General features: G+C 46.7%; 1 protein-coding gene and 2 long non-coding RNA genes across 3 annotated transcripts in view; 1 reads left to right on the forward strand and 2 right to left on the reverse strand.

The window, feature by feature from the left end:
* The window catches only part of CDCA8 (cell division cycle associated 8), a 438,802-nt gene that overhangs the window by 402,048 nt on the left and 13,586 nt on the right, over positions 1–23,168 (reverse strand). The gene's annotated exons all lie outside the window — the stretch shown is intronic.
* On the forward strand, positions 14,947–15,855 carry LOC137462317 (uncharacterized). The gene is made up of 2 exons (XR_010993662.1): positions 14,947–15,114; positions 15,669–15,855. It is a non-coding gene; the product is annotated as an uncharacterized lncRNA (long non-coding RNA).
* LOC137462275 (uncharacterized) lies at positions 18,689–20,105 on the reverse strand. Its single transcript, XR_010993650.1, has 2 exons — positions 19,435–20,105; positions 18,689–19,022 (listed from the first exon to the last, which is right to left on the reverse strand). It is a non-coding gene; the product is annotated as an uncharacterized lncRNA (long non-coding RNA).

Consider the following 23,168-nt stretch of genomic DNA (forward strand, 5'->3'; position numbering starts at 1 on the left):
ATCTCCCCTTGCAGAATATATAGCTCAGCCTGCAAGTGCCAGGGTGACAAAGCTGGAGCTCACACTAATGTGGCAGATCAATCACTTGACTGAAAGATACAGACACAGAAAAGGTGGTTTATATCTGTCATATTCAAGGGTAAACTTGCAGCACTTGAGAAGACTGCTCAGATAACTCTGCACAGCAGACAGTGTTGCTGGCCTCGGTGTCTAATCAAAAGAAAAATATGTTGTCTTTTTAACAATACCAACAGTTTTGAGACTCCTCAGAGCAGTTAACCCATGGGCAGTGATCAAAGGCATTTGAGAACTAACTCAGATGATTGAAACCCCACGATGTAAATTTTAGTCATTGAAAAGTCAAGCTGAGCCATCAAACAAAAAATAGTGTCTCTATCCTGACATATCAGGGAATAGACATTGTACTTTCCAGGTGATAAACTACGGGAGAGCACAAGCTTCTGAGCAGGAGAAACCTTCAGGCTTTATCCTACAGCCTGCATACATCAATGGGAAAGTTCAGACAAACTTTATTTTAGGGTGTTCGGAGTTGAAGGTCATGCTGCATATCACCAGCATGAAAAACTCATATTTTTCCTGGAAAGTTCCCAAATAACATCTTGTGAGTGATGCTGCAATTGTCTACCCTGAAATAAAGACACAACACAGGGTGTGAAATGGCTGATATAACCCCCCTCTACCAGCAAGGACTGAGAACCTGTTGAACAGAAACCAAAGGAAATGGCTCCATCAGCATCTGTCTTTCAAACAAAAGATATTTGGAATGGTAGCATTAACAGAAATTCTCTTTGTAGGGATATTTCTATATATATTTTTTTTTTTTTTTAAACTTCATTTGCAGTGTCAGCAGCAGAGACAAGGGAGCCAGGGCTGGGTGGCTCCTGGCAGGGCTCTCTGTACTATTTTTTTCTGCTAAGAGAAAAAGGGAACAAGGCAACACTGCCTCACGGGAGTCTGTTTTCATTCCCTCTTCCTGCAGTAACCCCTTCATTTCCTGGCCTGTTTCTGCCACATCTGGCAGAGTGCAGATGTCAAAATCTTGTTGCAACCAATTCCTTGAGAAGAGTCAGGAGAGAGAGAAGAGAGAGCAGCAGTACTACAGGGTGGAAGCCTTCAGCTTGTGCTCTGAGCTTGCAGCAAACACCAGAGAACCTCCAGGGGACAGGAGGGATGGGGGACAAGGTAAGGAGGGATGGGGGATGGAGTAAGGAGGGAATGTGGGTGGCTCCTACTCCTCTGTCCTTTAAGCTCTTTTTGACCACTCTGCAGTTTAGAGAAGCATTAGGGAAACAGAATACTGAGAGTATTGGGTCCTTTCTTGGTTTAGTGCATATCACAAAAAAAAAAAAAAAAAAAAGACAATTAGCAGCTGTTAAATTCCACTGCAGTTTGCCACCTTTATTATTCATTATTTAATAAAGATTTTTGCTTTATTAAGAAGGACCAGCTGATACCCCAGTGGTGGAACATGACCTACAGGACATGGGATTGGTGCTACTTGAGTTAATTTGCCTTAAAACTATTCCCATTTAAAGCTATGTCTCTTAAGAACCTCATGTTGTAGTTCTGGCATCAGTGTAAAAACCATTAAATTACATCAAACCCTCCTCACACCTCAGGGAAAGCCCAGAGTTTTGGGGGGCCCACAGGATGTGGAGTGCCAGGTTAGATCTTCCAGTTCTGACCAGTGGGAAAGTCTTCATACTGGGAAGGCACAGCGGGCAATGACTGCTGTAGGTAACGAGGATGGACAGATGAATAAAAATCTTGCAGGATCAAGAACTTTCCACAGAGAAATTAATTAAAACACCCACATTAATTGATCAGGTTTCACACATGCACATGCTGTAACACAAAAAATAAATTTGAGAGCAAATAGTCAAATAAAAACCTTAAAAACCTCTTCCAGTATCTGCATTTTTCTTTGTTATAGTGACCTCCAGAGGTACCAGGTAACAACTGAACTTCCCAAGTCGGAAACGAGAGTTCACTCCCCCAATTTCATCACTGCAGCTCTGGGCTGTAGGAGATAATGGGTTTTATATGGGAAGTGCAAGATGGAAATTCCTTTGGGGAGCGGGCAGAGAGAACCATCTGCTGCCTGCAATTCGTGCAGTTCGTGCTGGCTTTAATCAATACCTGAGGGTTTCTCCCTGCGGGCTCGCGGAGCATCGCTCATCCCGCCCACGGCTGGTGACCCTGCTCCCCACGCTGGATCGGTGCCTTGTGAGCCATTTTCTCTGCTCCTCACATAAATCTGGGTAATCCCATCATCCCAGTCCTATCATTCAATTTTGGAAGCCTTCTCCATGGCCTCAGGTCAAATGTAGCATTCTCTTGAGGGTCTGTGCCGAAAAACACAGAAAGTCTATAATTCTCAGCTGAAAAACACAGAAAGTCTAAAATTCTCAGGGTTCCAAGATCTGGGCTGTGTCATTACCTTTCCCTCCAGCCTGGATCCTCACCACTTCACAGGCAGGTTCTAAGCAGGCTGCCAGCCCATCTTCTGAGTGTGATGGACAGACTTGTACGAGACAACAACAGCAGACTGGGCTCTATCTCTGCCTCCCCCTCCCAGCCAAGACCCTTTTCTGACAGCTCTGCACAAAACATTGTGGTGTTTTAGGACAAACCTCCCAGACCCCACAAGGGATGAAGTTATCTGTGAGGTTTTCCTCCTGTCAAGGAGCTGGCCTGATCCCATCAGTGCCTTCACCACTGTCACTTCCAGGCAGGGCAGCGATGCTCCTGTGGATGCACAGACAGGAGAACAGCACCAGGGAGCCTCACTCCAGCTCCTCCCACAGCCACACAATTCCATCCATGTTAGCTGAATGGCATTAACAGCCTCCATGGGCAGGAGAATATGGCAGGCTGGATTTGGGTCCACTTACTAGCACAGTTTTATTTCCCAATCTAATTCCCCATCCACGATGGTGTTTACGCAACAACTCATTAAATCCTCCATAACTGCATTACTTTATTCCAGTTTAAATTGCAGACATAGCCTGGTTTTATGCAAACAAATACTTTCTGAGTTACTTTGAGCTCCCAAGTACACTAATTAAATCTGTCACATGCACAGTGGAACTTTAAATTATATTTGCTTGATCCTTTAGCAGTAAATGGTGCCTTGAACTGAGTATACAATGAATGAAATCACATTCCTTGGTCTCTTCAGGGGAAAGGAAGTGGGAATTCTGAATCATCTTCAATTCAATTCTCTGCTGTGTTTTTTTGAATCAAAGTCAACGTGCTGGATGAGCACCACCCAGACTGAGTGTTTGCAGAGAATGTTCTACTTCATGTGTGGGCATTCCAGAGCATGTTGGGAACATGTTGAGGCTGGAAAGGACAGAAATTGTGCAGGACATTCTTCTCCTGCTCAAGGCGGGCAGAGGGCTCAGCAGGAGCCTTCAGCAATCCCACCAATCCTATTTCCAAGGTGCCACTTCTCCAAAATCCTTGCAGACCTGTTCCACATGCTTCAGCTGACTGAAAAGCTACATCGTGGTGGATTTTGTCTCAGAGGCTACAAAATCAGGGAATCACAGAACCATTTAGGTTGGAAAAGACCTCCAAGATCACCAAGTCCAAATTTCATTGGACTTTGACATGGAGAGAAACGAGAGGTGGAACAGAGGCAGACAGGGGTGATGAAGCCCCTGAGCTCACCCCATCAGGCTGTGGCACCTGCCCCTGCAGCACCAGCACCTGGGACACTCACAGATCCTCCTCTGGGACTGACCCCACTCCCTGCCAGCCTGGCTGGGCATGGGGGACGCGGGGGGACAAGGGAGTTCCTTGGTTGCAGGGTTAATTCACTCTGTGAGTGTACCCTCAGGGGAGGAGCTCACCAGGGAGCCCCACCAGGTACCTGTACTGCCTCCAAACCCTGCAGCCACAGGAAGAACCATCCCACAGTGTGATCCAGCAGCCTTTCCTCTGCGTGCAGAAGCCCTCACTCACTCTAAACACTTTATTAGTGTTTGGGGAATAGCAGAGTGTGGCAAGCATATTTCTCTCTCTCTCTCAGGATTTTTCATAGAGGTACACAGAGAGAAAGAAAGAGAAAACAATTTTTATTTCTGCTCCTTGTTTTTCCTATGTAGAATGTGTTTAGAGAATTGTTTACCTGAAGTGATTACTTAATTAGATTCTAGTGAAAATTGTTTGAGCCTGATGGCCAATCAAATCCACCTGTGTGTAGACTCTCGAGAGAAAGTCCCAAGTTGTGAGTTAGTTATAGTAGTTAGAAAAAATAAGTATGTAATTTTAGTATCTTCCTTTATATAGTATATTAATGCATTATAACATAGTTATAATTTTAAAAAATCATTCAACTTTCTAAGTTAGAGTTAGAAATCATCATTTCTTCCCACTAAGTTCGCCTACATTTTACAATAGCAGAGCACTGGAGTTAAAGTGGTGGCTGAGTGGGAAAGCAGTGCACATTTCTTAGCTTTAATAGTAAGAGTGGCTGGGAATGGTCTTTAGCTCTATTACAGCAACATGCATTGTGTTTACCACGGGCACGGTGTATTCCTGATTACCCCGTGTTTCTGGGAGGCCAGCATGCATAATTCATGGGGGAGACTGACTCAGGAAAGAAATATCCCTTCGGTTTATCACTGAGCTGCAAAAGACTTTTCCCTCCTGGTGCTTTTGCTGCTCTTTAAACCAAACCCCTCGCACGCTTCACTGTGTGCTCCCTCCAAAGCACTTGGCACGGCTTGCTCAAAATAAATAATAAATATCAGTACTCATGTTGGACACGACCTCACTCCCTCCTCTTTTGTCTTCCCCACCGTGTGTTATCTCCTCCTGGCAGGGAGCAGCCGAGGCCACGCTCAGACTTTCACCCTTCCTCCTCCTTCCCAGCCTGAGCACAAGGGCCATCCCCACCCTGGAGATGGGCGAGCAGGAGAGATGTGAAAAAGCAACACTGAGTTTGCTTCAAGGTCCTTAAAGAGGGTGCAACAGGCACAACCAGGCCTTAACTTCTAATTTTTTGGTATTTCCTCCCTCAGAATCCCATTCCTGCACTCAGTGGAACCTCAGCAAGGCAGAGCTGGGTCGGGTGTGAACTGCTTGGTTCTTCCTGCACCAGCAGGGTTCCAGTGAAGCCTTGTGAAGGCTGCCCTAGAACAGAGACCAGACAGAGTTAAAGAATCAAGTGAGGATTTTTTAAAAGGCCTCAATGGATCCACCTTAGGCAGCACAAGAGCCCAGCCAGGCCTGCACCCAAAATGAACCAAAATGGTCAGAAAATGGATGACTGGTCACGAGGTCTCTCACTTTTCTAAGTTCTGCTCCATTTGCACATTGGAGCTCATTGTCCAATTAGCTTTAGGTTATGAAGTCCCATCCTTCTTGCTTTTGTCTCTTCAGCCCACGTTGTTTGTGCTCTTGGGCCTGAGGTTTGGATCATTTGTCCTTGGTCCCCAGCTGGAGAAGGAATTGTTTTGTCTCCCTGCTCTGTGCAGAGAGCTCACCATCCCATAATGTGAAGCTCAGAACTGCACACTAAAGCAGCACAGAATGTGAAAAATATAAAAACTAAAACTTAAGGCATCACCAGGGCACCCACAGCTCCTGATTCTTCTCCAGGTGAACAGGGGGAAAACCTGTCTCCTTGCTGAGGAGCCAATCCATCTCTGCTAGTACTGGTTTCCTTTGATGCATTTCCAAAGGAGCTGAAGGATCACAGAATCCCAGAATGGTTTGGGTTTAAAGGACCTTAAAGCCCATCCCATTCCACCCCTGCCATGGGCAGGGACACCTTCCACTGTGCCAGGCCCTGTCCAGCCTGGCCTGGAACATTTCCAGGGATCCCGGAGCTTCTCTGGGAACTTGTGCCAGGACCTCCCCACCCTCCAGGGAAGGATTTCTCGCACAGCCCAGCTCTCCACACAGCCCTGGGCTCTCCCAGACCCCATTCCTGCTGGAGAGGGCACAGCCAGAGCTGCCTCAGCACACAGCAATCCCAAGGAACTGGTGATGCTCAAACACAGCTTTCCCCTCTAGGCCTTAGAACTCCGCAATCCCGTATCCAAATAATCCTTTCAGCTCATAACATATTTTTAGACATCCCATTAATATTTAACGAGACAGCCCACAGCAAGTTAGATAGCACAGCAATTAATTTTTAAATGCTGACATTTATTACAGCATGTAAGCGCTACCTAACTTGCTGTGGGCTATCTGGATAAATGTCAGTTAAATATCTAATAATTCCTTACAATTTAATATGAACATAAAAAAAAGAAAAAAAGCCCTGTAATTATCCATTATTTTTAAAGTTTGATTGAGGTTTTAATTTGGGCATTTAGGTTTCTCTCTCACCCATCCTTGCTTCAGCCTCTGAGGTGAACTCATTTTTGGTAATTAATTTATACATTGATTAATTTAGTTTCATCTAATGTTTAAATCCATGCTTGGAAGGCCCGAGTTACAGCAGAAAAAAACCTGATTAATGTTGCAACAGGCTGGGGGGACACCCAGCAACCTGAGAGATGGACGTGGCATTCCCAAAGGGAAGAGACAGGGAGGATTAATTAAGAATATGCAGGAATTAGCTTTGGAAACCACCCAAGCCTGCCCCACATCCCACCAGCTGCCATTCCAGGTAAATTCCTCACACATGGATCACAACACAGGCATTGAGAATTCATTAACAGCTTTGGCAACCAAAGGAATTCTGAACAAAAGATTTTTGCTTTGACAGAATAATTTAAAGTTATTTTAAACAGAAGGAAGAAAAACTTCAAATTTGTAACTCTGAAAACCCCCCTTCACAGTAGTTCAAGGCAGCCTCTTGCAGCCCTGTACAAAGGGGTTTCCCTGTCACAACATGGGAGCAGAAAAGATCATTTCTGCCCAGAAACTGCAGCTCAGAAGCAGCATCCTTTCCTCCCTGAGTGGTTCTCTGATTCCATGAGCAGCAGGTGCAGCCACTTGCCCCATCCCACTGCTCCCAGAGCCTGATCCTGCGCAGCACCTTGTGACACCACAGCCCAGGGTGTAAGGAGCCACTGAGGCTCCGTGGGAAGCACACTGCTCTAGAAACAGTTCTGCTTGTACCTCATACATTTTCCTGTCATTTCTATTCCCTGGGTATTTTATTACTGAGGGATATTTGCATGAAAATAGAATCTTTGTTTCATAAGAATTCATCTGCTCCTGTAATGCGGTCCTGGAGGAACTGACAGTGAATGAACAAGCTGCATTTCTCATGTTCTCACATACACACAAAAAATTGCCAATTATTTAAATTATTGTATCTTTTGGAGGCTTAATTTTCCTCCATGAATTTCCTGTTCAATCAATGCCACAGTAATACTGAGCCCTGAGTGAGAGGAAGGTGCCAAGCAGTGGCTGCATGAACCTGACAGGAGATTTTCCAGGGGGCTCTGGGGTTGGGAAATCTCTGTGTTTACATCCTGCACAGCAGCTGTGACAGGACAGGGGTGACAGGAACAGCAGGACCCTCAGGATGGGACATAAAGAAGAGAAATTCAAGGGGTTGAGTTTTCTCTCTGTATCAAAACCTCTGGAAACACCCTTCCCCTCTCCCAAGGGTGGTCTGTGCCCTCAGGGCAATTGGTGTAAATGAGCACATTCCAGTTTTTCATAAAAATAGATTACTTTGGGGAGGCTGCCTGTAACAACACACTTCTCACATGCTTCAGTTCGCAGGATTTTAATCAAAATTTTCGTTGAGATGCTTCCCAAAACCTTCACAGAAATATTGTGTTTTCCAAAGGCTGCAGGAAGAACACTTGTAATTGGAAAAAAAAGCAATACCAGCTTAGGAAATGAACCTGGTAAAATTCCCAATTAAAATTTGTTTTAAAAACCAAACAAAACTTTACAGAGAATAAACCAATCCTCATAGAAAAGGGGAAGGTTCAGATTCTCTAAAAACCACTTAGCAGAAGGGGTTTCCATGTCACCTTGGTTTGCCATCCCTTCCCTTCTCAAGGATGGGTGAGGGAGGCTTCAACCAGCACCATGGGGCTTTCCAGCCACAGGAGCATTCCCATGAACTGTTTTTCCAGGAACCAGAGTAAATAAGATGAAAACCTCAGTCTGTGATGCTTCTGAACAGGCATTCTGTTCCCTTACCTTTATTTAATTGGAACAAATGTACCCATTTAGATCTACATATCTTCCAAATTCCCAGTGTCTCCTGCAATTCACACCAATCTTTTATCACCTAATAAACAATCAGGTTCTTTACCTGCCTAATTCTGCCTTGCTTGCTCCCAGGCTCTCCAGCTCCTGAGCCATCCAGCTTGTGCACATGTTCATTAGCTCCATCCATTTCAGCTGTACGACCTAATGGACCAAAAAAGCTGCAGGAATGTTCCCTCCCAGGGCAGGCTGTGAGGAGGGAACCTGCAGAATTCCCTTCTGCAGACACAGCTCACCAGGCACAGGGGGCGGTGACAGAGCCCAGCTCACCTCCCTGGATGAGGCTGCAAATTCTGGTCTTTCCTTGTTCAGGTTTCCCCTTCTCCCTGTGTTGGCTGCTGGGAGGTTTCAGTTCTCCTCATTTGAAAGAAAAACCAAGTACATGGGAACAGGAACAAACAGAATTAATCCAAAAACACAGACTAAAACTAGCTTTGCAATTGTGGTATAATGGAGGTGCTTGGGGGCAGCAATAAAGGAGATATTAAGTATACAATGCTGTAGTATAACATTTCAATAGCTAAATATCACCTCCTGTTCTCATTCCTTCCATTTGCCCAAAATATATCTGTGCCCTGTTTCACTTCCACATGCAGAATTATGCATCTCCAGGAAGAATTTCTCCATGGAAAGGGTGGTGAGACAGTGGAATGGGATGCTCAGGGTGGAGTCACCACCCCTGCAGGTGTCCAAGGAAGGACTGAACTTGGCCCTCAGTGCTCTGGGCTGGGGACAAGGTGGGAATTGGCCACAGGTTGGACTCAATGACCTTGGAAGCCTTTTCCAACCTCAACGATTTTGTGATTTTCTGCATTAAAAAAAATACCATGAAAGCAAGCACAGCCACTGGCATGGACAGAGCATTTGGCTGTTGGTTACCAACAGGGCAGAGCCGAAATCAGCAGCACCCCACTGGAGCTGGGGGGGCTGGAGAAGCTCCTGCCACAATGGACACTACTGAGGAGCTGAAAAGCAGCAATGGCAGGGTTCATCTGATCCTCTCCATCCTGATGCCTTTTCTGGGGCTACCTAAAACAGAGGGCAGACAAAATTAAAAGGATAAAAAGCAGTTCTGTTTACTGAAGGGCCTTCAGGGTAATTTAGGGCAGACAAAGCCCCCCATGGGCTGCACCCAAAATGGACAATGGGTCATGTTTTCATAAGTTTGGGCCATTTGCATATTGGGGTTCATCTTCCAATTACAGCTTCAGCTAATGAAGTCATTTACCCCAAGTTTGCTGCCCACAACTCACTTTTGTTTCCATCTCTCAGGGCCTGAGGCAGTGAGGTGTCCTTGATTGCCAAGCCTGGAGAGGAATTGTTGTGTCTGCCCAAAATGGGGAAGCAGCAGCTCACACTGCATATGGAGTTTGGAGTTATGCACTAAAGAACTGCAGGATTACAAATAGATGGAAAATAGAAAAGCTGAAATCCTGAGGCATCAGTCCAAATTCCACCCTGCACCCCCATGGCTGGGCTCACTCCCGGCTGCCTCCCTCTGATTTCCCTGATTTCCCACCAGCCTCCCCCTGCTCGCAGGGCCGTGATAAACCAGCAGCAGGCTTAACCTTTTCCAAAGGGCATCCCCCTCATCATGCACCATTTCCAGCACTTCACAGAGCACGTCCCAGAGGACTGGGAGACGAGGCTGTGTGAGCAATAACCTTTGAAAGCCTCTGAGTCTGTCGGGCCCACAAATTACTAAATTAATGGTCGGCCTTGCCTTTGGAAAAGGCAAACAGAGGGAACAAGGAATGTGAGCAGTCAGCTTAAAGGGAATGAGAGCCATTTCATGCATCTCTCCTGTCACTGGACTGTTTAATTTCAGCAAAGGATTCACTGAACTCTGATGAAGAGCAGCAGCTGCCCTGGGATTCGTTAAGATGGATCTGACAGAGGAAAACATGCTTCCTGCCGTAATCCAGATTAATCACCCTGTCCATGTCTCAGGTCCCCTCTGCCACTTGCTGACAAAGACTCCACAGCTCTGCAGCTGCTGCTGCCTCCTCCTGGGAGAGCCTCCCTCTTACTCCAGAGGGGACCAGTAACAATGGGTAGATGTTGGTATGCACTGAAAGCCTTAATAATGAAACTCCAGCCTAAGAGAAATCACTGCATGTGCTGCCACATCCTGCACGTGCTCACCCACTGCCTTTGGGAAACATGGAACACGTGGAATAGGAAGAGGAAACTGTCTGGAGTGTCTGTATCTTACTTGTTTCAAGGTCCTTAAAGAGGGTGCAACAGGCACAACCAGGCCTTATCTTCTAATTTTTTTGGTATTTCCTCCCTCAGAATCCCATTCCTGCACTCAGTGGAACCACAGCAAGGCAGAGCTGGGTCAGGTGTGAACTGATCCTTGGAGCAGGCAGAGCATGACCAGGATAAACCTCCTCCCACCTCAGCCACCCAGAGAGGAAAACTCCTGGTTAGGTATCAAGGAATCCCAGGGGACAGTCACCCCCAGCCAGCAATGCTTCAGCAGAGCGTGGGCTGCAGGTATAAGAGGAAATGGCCCCAAGCTGTGCCAGGAGAGGTTTAGATGAGATATTACAAAACATTTTTTTCAGAGAAAGGGTCGTAAAAGATTGGCACAGGCTGCCCAGGGCAGTGGTAGAGTCTCTGTCCCTGGGAGTGTTCAAGAAAACATGTGGATGTGGCACTTGAGGACATGGTTTTGAGGTGAATATGGGTTGATAGTTAGATTTGATGCCTTTAAGATCTTTTCCAGGATTCTATGATTCCACCTCTGGATGTTCACTGACAGACCCCTCTGCTGCCAGCCCAGCTTTGGGAACATGTTAAAAAGCTTCATGGTGGCACAGGGTAAGAGAATAAGCACAGATCAAGGCATTTCTCGTTGTTTTCAAGTTGTTCTGTTATTTTCAGTGATTCTGAAGGCTGCCCAAATGAAACCTGTCCCTCTCCACTGCCTGTGATGGTAATTCATCAGCACGTCTCTCCAAAGGAAACACAGCACCATGGAAATGGATAAATACATGAACATCTGAAAAATGTATGTTGTAATTCACCAACAGATTCAAATCATCGCTGGAAGCCTCTTGGTTCTGACAGTGGTTCCCTAAGGCTGTTCCATTGTACACCGTGAGCTACAACCTTAAAATCCTGAGCCTGAGTCTCTGTAGGGCACAGAAAGGGGCCAGAGCTTCAATTTAAACACTGCACATGCACCCTGTGGCTCCAGGATGAATTCTGAAGGTGAGGACAGGACAGGAGCTGTGGCACTGATGGCAGAGCTACGTGGGAGGGACTGTCACATCACCTGGCACCGCAGTGACGGGTACAACCGGCTCCTTCAGGGCTCCTCCGAGCAGCTGCTGGCAACTGAGCCACATGAAATATTCACTAGCGTGTTAGAGTCTTGCAGTCAAAGAGCAGCCAGTGGAAAGCCAATATAAACAGCAAAAAAGAGGAAAAGTATCTTTAAAGAATATATTTTTAGGAAGTATTTTGGGACTTGTGGAAGTTTCTGAGTTTTTCTGGGTACGTGCAAACACGGATACTTGTGAGCAGCTCACGTGAATCACTCAGGCATCCCAGATTCCCTGAGTGATGGACCTGGTGCCATATTTGGGGTATTTTTTTTTTCACAGATGCACTTTATTCTATCTTTGTCCCCAGTCTGGGGGACAACTGAGTGCCAAGGGTCTTCTCACACCAGACACAGGAAACTCTTTGGTTTCAAATGAAACTTTCCCTGCCCAAATCCAATGCCAGCCCTTTCCTGCACCTGATTAATTGTGCTGATCACTTCACCTGGTGCTAATCAGAGCAGTGAAATGTTCCTCATTGTTAAACAGAGTGATTAATTACCAGGATTGCCAGGGAAGTCTGCCACCAGCAGCATAAATTCACAGAGCGTGTTTGGAAGCGTTTGCCAGTGGCAGAGCCTGAAGAGTAAAATATTGCCTCGTTATTTGTCTTCCCCCATCACATGGCAAGAACAGCAGCCACTGGAGAGGGAGCTCAGGCCTTTGTTGCTTTAAATTATTGTGAAAGCAGCAGTATAACCCAAGGATTTATTTTTATAGATTTGATGCAATGAGAACATGCCAAAAGCTGTCCCCGAGGCCACTGTGAGCTGTGGTGACTCCTCAGGCCCAGCACTGTGTGATCGGCCCTTCCAGCATACTCAGGCTCCAGCACTCCCACTCGGAGCACCCAAATGTGCAAAAAAATTTGAAACTCAAGTAAGGCTCAAAGTCCAACTCAGAAGGCAGCTACAACACAGTCCCCAGTGAGGAAAACCACTGTAAAAGCTGATGTTTAAGCCCATTTTTTTTACCCTGGTCTGGGAATCAAGTAAAAAAATTACTGAAGAAATTATTTTTCCAAATCTCTACCTAACAGAAACATTCCCTTAAATTTGAATTGTGTTGTTTCATTTGAAGTGGCAGATTTGCCTTTGCTCATCCTTGGTTGCTTTTTGCATATATATATATATGCACACAACAGGGTAAAATCCTTGTTCCAAGAGCAGACACCCTAAGAGGAGGAGGAGGAGGAGGAGGTGTCTGCTGGCAGCTGTTGGAGCATCTGGTCCTTTTTAACCAATGGGTACCTTCTCATTCCAGGAGATGGTGGAGGCAATAACACGTGTCTCTGGCTGCTTCCTCTGAACTTCTGCATAAAACCATCAAAGCAATTTTCTCATCTACACCTGGAACAGTGCAGAGATCTTGGCTGGTGAGATCTTCCAGCCGTGCTCCCATCCTGACTCGACCTACAGCATCCCCAGAGGTGACTTTGTCCTTCACAATCCCTCAGGCCTGAGCAGACTGACAGACAGAGAATCCCAGAATGTTTGGGTTGGAAAGGACATTAAAGCCCAACCATTCCACCCCCTACCATGGGCAGGGACACCTTCCACTATCCCAGGTTGCTCCAAGCCCCAATGTCCAACCTGGCGTTGGACACTTCCAGGGATCCAGGGGCAGCCACAGCTTCTCTGGGCAACCTGTGCCAGGACCTCTCCACCCTGACAGGGAAGAATTTCTTCCCAATATTAAATTTGAATATTCAGTTTGAAATTCGTTCCTTTCCCTGGAGCCCAAAAAGCTGCCACCAGCAGTGCCCACCATGGCAATCCTTGGGCACAGCAGTGCAGCTGAGCCCTCACAGTGACAGTGTCAGAAGCACCAGATGGTATTTCCACAAGGACACTAAAAACCAGTGTCAGGAAAGACTAGCCCTGCCTGTAGGAGCAGGCTCACAGTTCCTTAAGAAAAGCTCAATTCCAGCATTCTCCCCGGGGGAACAGTGTCCAGCAAACACGTTTCTGAGCCTGAGTGTGCTCTGAGCAAACAGGCTCTGCCTCATGCCCAGCTGCCTCTGCCTGCCGAGATGATGCACTGCTGCTTGCACACTTGAGGGAACACTGCTCATCCATCACCTGCCTGTCCCCACCAGAGCTGTGGTTGGCTAAAAAAAAAAAAGCCAGCAGGCTCTAAGAGCCTTCTTGGGGGAATGACAGGTCCCACAGGCTGGGAGAAACCAGCCAAGGTTGTTTTGCTGCCTGTGTCAGAAAAATTATGGAAGGTGTTGCAGTCTGAGCAGCTGGAGCCCAGCAGAGCTGCCAAGCATCCAGCTAGGCAGCAGTAACGGGTTTATTAAAACCCAGGCAGAAAAGCTGAAGTCCAGAAACCCAGTAAAGATCTTCAGAAACTTCCTGGGACACTGCCAGAAAGGCATCTTCAGGAGCAGCTGGAAACCGAAGATGACATGTGGTGTGAGATGAGCCCTTTGGGAAGCCCTGCGTGCCCAAGGAGGCCGTGCCTGCTGTGCAGAGCTGGTGTGGCTGCTGGACAACTGCCCCAAGCCCCCAGAGCCCTCCGAGCCAGATCAGCCTGGAGCAGCCCAGGATCCAGCCCTGCGTCTGAAAGGGCTGGAATATGAATTCCACTGTGAAGATTTAGGAAGGAGCTGTCTTGCAGACAACTCGTTTGAGGATTTCAAGAATTCACAGATTAAATGGTTGAACAGAAAATATTGCTTCGTTATGCAGTTAGATGGGAATTTGCTTGTACAGCAGTGCCAGGAGACTGTGATAATTAAGTGGTTGTTTGGGCTGGAGCTCACCCAAGCCATGAGCAGGGTTTTTGGAGAGAACCTGCCCATTTTCCCAAAGCACCATCAGGATGTGAATAGGCCTTGATTACAGCCTGAGCCATAGAGGAAACCCCAGATTCTTCACAGGCTCCAGAACTGCCTCACTGGGCTGGGTCCAAGAGGCAGCAGGAACAGATGACACTGATGGCCTTGGTCACATCCCCACATCACAGGTGGATCTGGATTATTCAAATGCAGGATGGCAGGACTCCTACTCGTGACAGAGTGAGACCCATTTAAATGTTGCCAAGCTTCAACAGTACAATGCATAGTTCAAGCCATCTAAGTATTTTCCAGAACGTCCATTTTTATCTCATCTCAGAAAGCTGAGGAGCAGGGACATGCTACAGGGGCAGGCACAGCAGGACGGATATCCCCAACCAGACTTTTAATGGGAAAGCACATCCCTCATGCTAGCTCCTCCTGACTGTTCTCCAGAAGCTGAGCTCACCATTTGCACAACACAATTCACGGCTGGACTCGATGATCCTCAAGGTCTTTGGTTCCATGAGGACTTCAGGGTGGGCACTTAGAGTGGGGCTATGCCCTGAACAAGTGTCACAGTAAAAAGGATGGTGGTTTCATAGATTACCAAGCAGCAGTTAATTCAGGTTTGTCCAAATCAGGCTTGTCAAATCTCCTGGGGTCAGAAAAATCAGGATATGTTTCCTGCATCCCTAACCACCAGGAATTGTGTTCTGCTTGAGCCATGTCTGTTTCAGCAGACTGGGACACCCCTCGTTCATCCCAGGATCCACCAAGTCCCATGTGAGAAGGATCAAAGCTTTCAGAGGCGGTCAGTCCCTCCCGGGGGGTGTGACACAGACGGAACAAGTTTTAAATGACATTTGCATCTTTCTTTCTTTTGCTTGTGACAGCAAAAGGACTTCCTGCTGTCAAAAAGAATTTCAAGTCATTTAAATCCAAAGAAGAATTGAGGATTAAAAGGCAGAAGTTGTCAGCCTGGTGTTTTAAGCTCATCCTGCCTCCCCCCTCCAGAACCTCCCGTGCAGTGCCTGAAATGCCTCCAGTGATTATGTTTGTAAGCACGGAAGACACAGCAAAAAAAAATTGATTACACAGTGATAATAGGAATATGCTAGATGTTTAAGTGTCAAATGAAACATAATTCTGAAGAATATTTTTGCCTTTAGAATAATACATCATCTTCCCAAACCGCCACAAGCTCCCCTGTTATTAATACTCTTCTGAACGACTACAATTGAAATGATAATGCGTTTCTAAATTAATATTGCATCTTCCCATTTCAGTATCTGATGAGCTGTATCAAAACTTCATTAAATCACTCCCTGTTTTGCCAGCTCCAGCTCATACTCGGGCCTGTGAAGCACATCTGCCTCCACACCAGCCCGTGCTCCGATGCACGCACCACCAATGCCAATGTGCGATCAACTGCACTAATGGGACAAATAACAGAGCTAATGAGGTGGCTTCCAGGACATGCCAAAAACATTTTAGGCTGCTAAATAAATATCAGATGCAAAATTAGGAGGTGTATCAACAAATGATTTCATGATTAGCTAAGAGTTCTCTTTGGGAAGCTTGGTAGTGTTCCCCCAACAATATCACACTAGGAGTAAAGAAATTGTTGTTGTAGCTTTGGCATTAGGGGGATAATCTTCCCCTTCTTTTAGGGGTACAGTACATTTTAAAACATTTCCAGTATTCCAATGCACTTATTTTTATGCTGACTCCCACTATCCCAGTCACTCCACCCTGCCCCATCACAGAGACAGCCATTCCCAGATCCCACCCAGCCATCCTGCTCAAGGCTGCTGCCATCCCAAGCCTCCTGTCACCTGTCCCTGGGGGAAATGCCAACCCTTACATCCCAAAAACAGCACCAGGACAGCCTCCCCCACAGCAGAGAGTTCTGCAGCCTCTCAGAATCAGCCACGTTGGAAAAGACCTCCAAATATTTGAGTCCAACCTGTGACTGAACCCCACCTCACCAACCAGACCAGAAGGAGCTCCCTCAGCTCTGCCCTGATGGCTCAGGTTTGAGTGGCAAATGAGAACTCAGCTGTGGGATCAAGTGAACATCCTTCAACAGGCAAACCATTAGGTCAGGGTTAATTAATTAGAGAGCAATTTCAATAGTTGTAAAAAACTTCAAACCCCAGCACTGCCTCAGCCAGGCTCTGCTCTCGCCTTGTTTTTGTTTGTTGTTAGAAGTGGCTGCAGTTAAGCTCTGTGTGCCAAGCCAGGACTATACCTGGAGTTTAAATTAAACCAGTGCCTGCCAAGAGATGCAGCTAGTTCATTTAAATTCTCATTTCAAGGAAGGCATTTCATTTCAAGTTTGAAACGTAATTACTTGGTCAGAGCCCTGGAGGCCACACCACTTTCAAGTGAAGTGATTGTGATTTCCAACCTCCAGTTCAGGATTCTTGTCACCAAGATAACCACGAGGCATCAGGGATGCAACCAAACAAGTCACTAATCTGAACATTTTTACTCTAACACTTCAAGGAAAGGACTGCAGGGTACTCAAACATGACCACCACAAATCCTTACCTTCTTTTTGTACATCTGGATATTTGGAAACTTTTCTTCATCCAAAGGGCTGCCCAGGGCAGTGGTGGAGTCCCCATCCCTGGGGGGAATTAAAATCCATGTGGATGTAGCACTTGGGAACATGGGTCAGTTGTGACCTTGGCAATGCTGGGGGAACAGTTGGACTCGATGGCCTTAGAGGGCTTTTCCAACCCTGTGTTTCTGTAAGATTTTACATACCCTTTCAGAAAGAACTCTCAAGGCTTATTTTTCATTTAGAGACCCTTCCCCCATGTCAGTGTTTCCCCTCTGCCCCATGAGGGCATGCAGGGGAACATGCAGCCTGGTTGATCAGGGCTCAGTCCCAGCAGCTCCAAGCAGAAAAAGCCATAAATCAATTTGTAGTAAGGACTAAAAATTGATTTTGCTAAAGTTGCTGTGTAGTGCAAGTTCAAGTGATGGGACTGAGACTCTGCAAAAATAGATCATCTGGTAATTTGCATTAATGAGGCTTAAGAGTGTTTGTCAGAGAGTGATTAAGAAACTGTGCACCAGTCCCCCCGTCCCCACCTCCAGCAGCAGCACAGACGTGTTATTGGGGTGCTCAAAGGCAGCAGAGCACCCACACAGCAGCCACTCCCCCTCCAGCCTTTTGGGAGGCAGCACACAGTAATTCCAGGCTGGTGCAATTGTGCCTTTCAAAATCCCACCCAAACAGCCCCAGCCATCAGTTTTCCATCCAAAATCCCTGCTAAGCAGACACGGCCTTCGATTTCCCATTCAAAATCTCTGGTCCCAAAGAGCCGTGGCCACCACTTTCCCATGCAACAGTGCGAAGCTAAAGCCATTCCTTTCAATAAACAGGCTGTAGCAACTTTCATAGGCTTGCTGGAGAATGCTGTGCTGAATGTTTTCCTTTTGACAGTTTTCTTATTGCTCAGCTTTTCAGGGCTGGCAACAAACACTGCTTTTTATTTTCTGGGCTGGAGTTGCACTGCTAAAACCTGAAACACCAGAATTTGCCTTCAAAAGAAATGAGACATTTCACTTGCCCCTTATTAAGCTGTTGAACTGTGATTTTCCCTTTTTTAAATTGGAAGGACAAAAAGAATTATTAAAATACGTGAAACCATCGAGCGAAATGCACAATGAGGAAATCTTCAGCAATGTGTGGCTGCAGCGATGTTACATAAAGAGGTTTAATGGGCTCTGTGGGAACAACATCAGAACATCAGCAATTCCACTCTAGTGTATTTCAGCTCAGTTCCTCATTAAATGGGTTGTTCTGGGACTGTAACTTATTTTGGAAGTTATTATGAATTGTAGCCCTACATTCTCTGGGTTTTTTCCTCTCCATTTCATACACAGTCCATGACTGCAGGGTCAGGGATTGTGGTGGGTGATGAGACCCATCAGTGCAGATGTCAGACAGTGTCAGAGCATCATCCCAAGAAGTTCCAGGATGGCTGGTTTTTAAGCATTTTTAAGTGTTGTTCACATTTCGGCTGAAGCACCCCAGAGAGCTCCAGCATTTTTTACACTGAGCAATCTCATGTTCAGCAACTGATACAAGTTCAGAACCACTGGATGCTCTGGAGAGTGGAGATAAACAACTTGGAAAACAACTGGAAAGATATTAAGCAGAACTGTATTTTTTTTAAACATTAATTTTTAAATGCCACTAAAATTTAAAGGGAAAATTCAGTACTATCACAATATACACATTTCTGAAATGAGAAATTTTGTTATAAAATTGCTAAAATTCCACATTAAAAATAATTTGTATTATTTTTAACAAAAATGAAATAAAAACAAAGCAAAAGAGTTCGACATTTAAGGCAGTCCACACTTTCAAGGTCAAATTTTAGCAAAATTCAACTTGGTTTTGCTTTTGCCTGGAAAGTTAGCCTGATATTAACTGAAGACAAAGTATATTGCTGAGCTCTGAACAGAGATTAGAAGATCCATTTTCCTCTTCTCTCCTATGAATAACAGCGATTTTACTGCTTTGGAGCACATCACATCTGCTGAGATGACAAAGTTTTCACTTGGATAAAAACCTACATTTAATCCTCGCCCTGAGCATTTCCCTTCAGCTCTGTGGGGCACGTGTGGGGGAAGCAGAACCAGCACAGCTCCTGGCAGCACCAGTGCCCAGCCTGTCCTGGTGTGGCATTCCCATTCTCTGGACAGAGGGACATAATTCTGTCTCTCGGGAGAAGCACAGAGAGAAGAAGAGAAAACAATCTTTATCTCTGCTCCTTTGTTTTGCCCATGTGGAATGTGGTGTGGAGATTGTTCACCTGGGGTGACTGCTGGGTTGGATCCTGGTGAAGGTTGTTTGGGGTCAGTGACCAATGGGACCCAGCTGTGTTGGGCTCTCAGCAGAGTCACGAGTTTGAGTTAGTTAGACAGGTAAGTAAGAAGTAAGTATGTAGAATAGTACAGTATCCCTTTAAATAGTATATTAATGTAATATAGTATAGTTTTAATAAAGCTATCCTTCAGCCTTCTGATCTGGAGCCAGACATCAGCATTTCTTCCCTGGATCCGGGGTTCGCTGTATTTTACTATCCTGGAGCACCGTTCCACAGTTCTTTGCTCACACAGACCGGCTGCAAGTGAGCAAAGGAATTCTGAGCACAAATATTAACCATTCCAGGGCTGTCGGGAGCACAACCAAGGACAAGGGACAGAGGAACGTTAAGCCAGAAAATGCATAAACCCCCTGAGGTTCAGCTGTCAGCAGCCCCACCGAGGCTGGGATTGGAGGACAGGTGGGTGGCAGTCTTTCCCCCAAGGTATTATAGTTTTATATTATAGTTTTTACACATCCAGAATAATCCTCCCCAGCTGTGTGGAGCCTGGATGGGGGGCTAGCCTGCATTTGCATGGAAATGTGCCTGGGTTGAGCTGCTGCTGTGCTCTGCAAAGCCCAGCACTGCCCAGCTCTGCTCCTGCTTGTCCCAGGGCTGCTCCTCAGGGACCCCCTCGCTGCCTGCCCAGGGACACCGTGGTTTAGAGGCAGGGGAGGAGCAGGGGACCCTGCAGCAGGGGCTGGCTGCCCTCCTTATCCATCTTGTGGCACCTCTGAGCCCCCAGAAGATTCATGGTGAAGTTCCATGCAGGGCCACGCCTGACACCAGAGCGGGCGTGTGGGCAGGAATTCCAAATTAAGTTCATGAGCAGTAGAACTACAGGAATCTAAAAAGATCACAAGAATGGCAATACTTACATAGAGTAGAATATTCTGAAAACATGGGCAGAGCTTGAGGGGCTCATCCTGGAGAAAAGGAGGCTCAGGGGGGACCTTCTGGCTCTGCACAGCTCCCTGACTGGAGGGGACAGCCAGGGGGATGTTGGGCTCTGCTGGCAGGGGAAAAGGGACAGGACATGAGCAAATGGCCTCAAGCTGCACCATTGGAAGTTCAGGTTGGATACTGAGGACAATTTCTTCACCTAAAGGATTGTTAAACCCTGGTACAGATTGCCCAGGGCGGGGGTGGAGTCCCCGTCCCTGGAGAGATTTATGACGTGTAGATGTGGCAATAGGGGACCTGTGTTAGTGGGGGCCTTGGCAGTGCAGAGGGAATGGTTGGACTCAATCTTGGATGGTTTTTCCAACCAAACAACCTTCTAGCAGATCTACATGGCAGAGAGGAGCAGCCTGAGCCAGAGCTGCTCCTCTGAGCTTTCCTGGGCAGCCAGCTGGAAGGTGCTGCTCTAGCAGCCACGAGCAATGGCCCAGAAGATGGCAATCCCAGTTCTTCCCTGGAATCACAGCTCCGGCAGAGTCACACCCTGAGCTGCAGCACTCCCACCCAGGAGCACTGGCCAGCATTGCTGCACCAGGCAGCCGAGGCCTGTGGAGCTGCACAGCCAGGCTTTGTTCAGTGATTCATTATTCCAAAGTGCTGAATAATTCAGCGCACAGGATTAACGGCATATGCCACTGAAACATTCCATATGGAGCACGGCTCCCTCGGGAGCTGCTCTCTCCAAAGGCAGCAGCACATGTCCCCATGCACTCAGCCTGTGCTCCTCTGTCACAGCCCAGAGACCCTGGGCTCTCTGGGGTCCTTTGACATCCCAGGGTGTGCTGGAATCCAAAATGCAGGGAACTCCCAGAACTTTGGGCCTGTAAGCCAAAGCTTAGAATTAAACACAGGATTTGATCTGAGACCTTGGAAGAGGCTTCCAAACTTAGGTGCCAGAAGCGAGAATGTGGATTTATAGTTTAAGGCAGAGACACGTTAAGCTTACTAAAGTTTAGAGTTTTAGAGTTTAAGATATGGAAAAAATAACAGTAGTTACAGAGGTAAACAAGGAGTTTAGAATGCAGCACTGCAGGTTTGTGTGTCATACCATGATTGGCTAAGAAAGCTCACACTGTAGCATGGATCCATGAGACAGAATATTTAAGGATTGGGTCAAAATCATAAATATCACAGAATCACAAGGTTGGAAGAGACCTTCAAGATCATCGAGTCCAAACCCTTCCCTAACAGCTCAACTAAACCTTGGCACCCAGTGCCACATCCAGGCTTGTTTTAAACACACCCAGGGATGGTGACTCCACCACCTCCCCGGGCACAGCATTCCAGTACTTTATCACTCTTTCAGTGAAAAATCCTTGTTATCCTTGTTAGCAGTGTTTTATTGGTCAATAACTCCTTAAAAAGTCATGTAACTAAGGGTCTTGTGGCATTCTGAACCATGCAGTAACAATGTGAGCTGAACTCACCCTTCCTGCTTAAGTAGAAGATAAGAAAATAAACCACACCATCAAAACCAATACAGAGGTCTCGAATTCCTTCCACAATTCCCCACAAGTGAATTATCGCAGGATGGAGCAACAGAGCAGGCTCTAGAAACATGGGAATGCAAAGGGCTGGAGGGAAAGAAGTCTCCTCTCCCACCCCTCCTGCCCAAAACACCAGAGGGACACGTGTCAGCCAGCAAAGCTCCAGCCTCACCACCCTGGAACTCTGGCCAGCAGAGCAGCACCCACAGCCTTGCACAAGACACACTCAGACAAATTCGTCTCCTCATGACTTAAGTTTCCTGCAGCCTTTTTGTGGAGGCGGCTTTATTCTCTTCAGTCCCTTCTACAGACAGATTCCTGCCCACCAGCCAGAAAACTTGTATGAGCAGAGGCAGCTCTGGCCACGCTGTTCTCACAGCTGTCCAAAGGCAGCCGCACATCAGTGACACACTCACAAACCACAGCCCAAAAACGTCTGCGTGGGCAGCTCCTGTGAGAATCTGAACGTTGCATCAGCCCTTCCGTGTCCTGGAGGAATTTTTGCCATCAGTGGAGAGAAAAAGGCTGGCTCCTGGAACACACAGCCTGTGCTCCTAGACACGCTGAGCAGCCAGGGCTGCAGTGACCTATCAGCTCAGACAGAACCAGTCCTGGCATCTTCCCATATTTCAATCAATAACAGAACAGAAGGTGATACCCAATCCAGAAGATAAAAATCTCACTAAATTAAATTAACTTGTACAGTGTAATCAACATTCATTAAGCCAATTTAGTCAAGAAATGACCTCACCAGCTTTCACTTAATCATATCCTTAAATGTCAAATCCACATGCAGATCTTGTAGAAGTCCTTTCCAATTACATCTTATTAAAAACTTGGAATAAATGAATGCAGCTGGAGTGGCCTGTGTGCAGTGAGCACAAAGCTGTGAGGGGCAGTGCCACACACCCACCTGCACAGGGTAATTACAGGTACCCTTGTACCCAGCTCACAGACACACAACAAGGCTCATATCTCCCTCTGGAATCACACAGACGTGGTTGCAAGGATTCTCCATGACCTGCTGCCTGGTTGCCTCCATAGCTTTTCCATGGTCACACGCCTGCCAGCTCTCTCCAGTGACACTTCTCACTGTGGTCAATATTGCACCATCCTGTTTCCTTCTGCATTACTGCCACCCCACCTGTGAATCTCACCCAGAGGGCTGTGAAAACCCCCCATAGAAGTAGATTTTCTATCTATGTTATTGTCTGTGTGAGAAACATGCTTTTCAGCTGCATGAAGCCCAGTGAAGCTGAGGATTCCTGCTGGGTTCCCTCTGCACTGAGCAATCCCACACCAAAGCTCTGCCAGTGTCTCAGGACAGCCACCCTCCTGCAAGGCACAGAGAGCACAAAACAGCCACTTTATTCTTCCTGACCCTTTATTTCAGGTGGTTGCATGGCCAAACAGGCTGACAGGTAAACACTGGAGGTGTCTCAGTGGTGTCACACCAGAGAGCAGCTGCACCACAGCTGAGATGGGCTTGGCCTGACCGGCT

The sequence above is a fragment of the Anomalospiza imberbis genome, chromosome 25 (assembly GCF_031753505.1).
Source record: "Anomalospiza imberbis isolate Cuckoo-Finch-1a 21T00152 chromosome 25, ASM3175350v1, whole genome shotgun sequence".
Lineage (NCBI taxonomy): Eukaryota > Metazoa > Chordata > Aves > Passeriformes > Viduidae > Anomalospiza > Anomalospiza imberbis.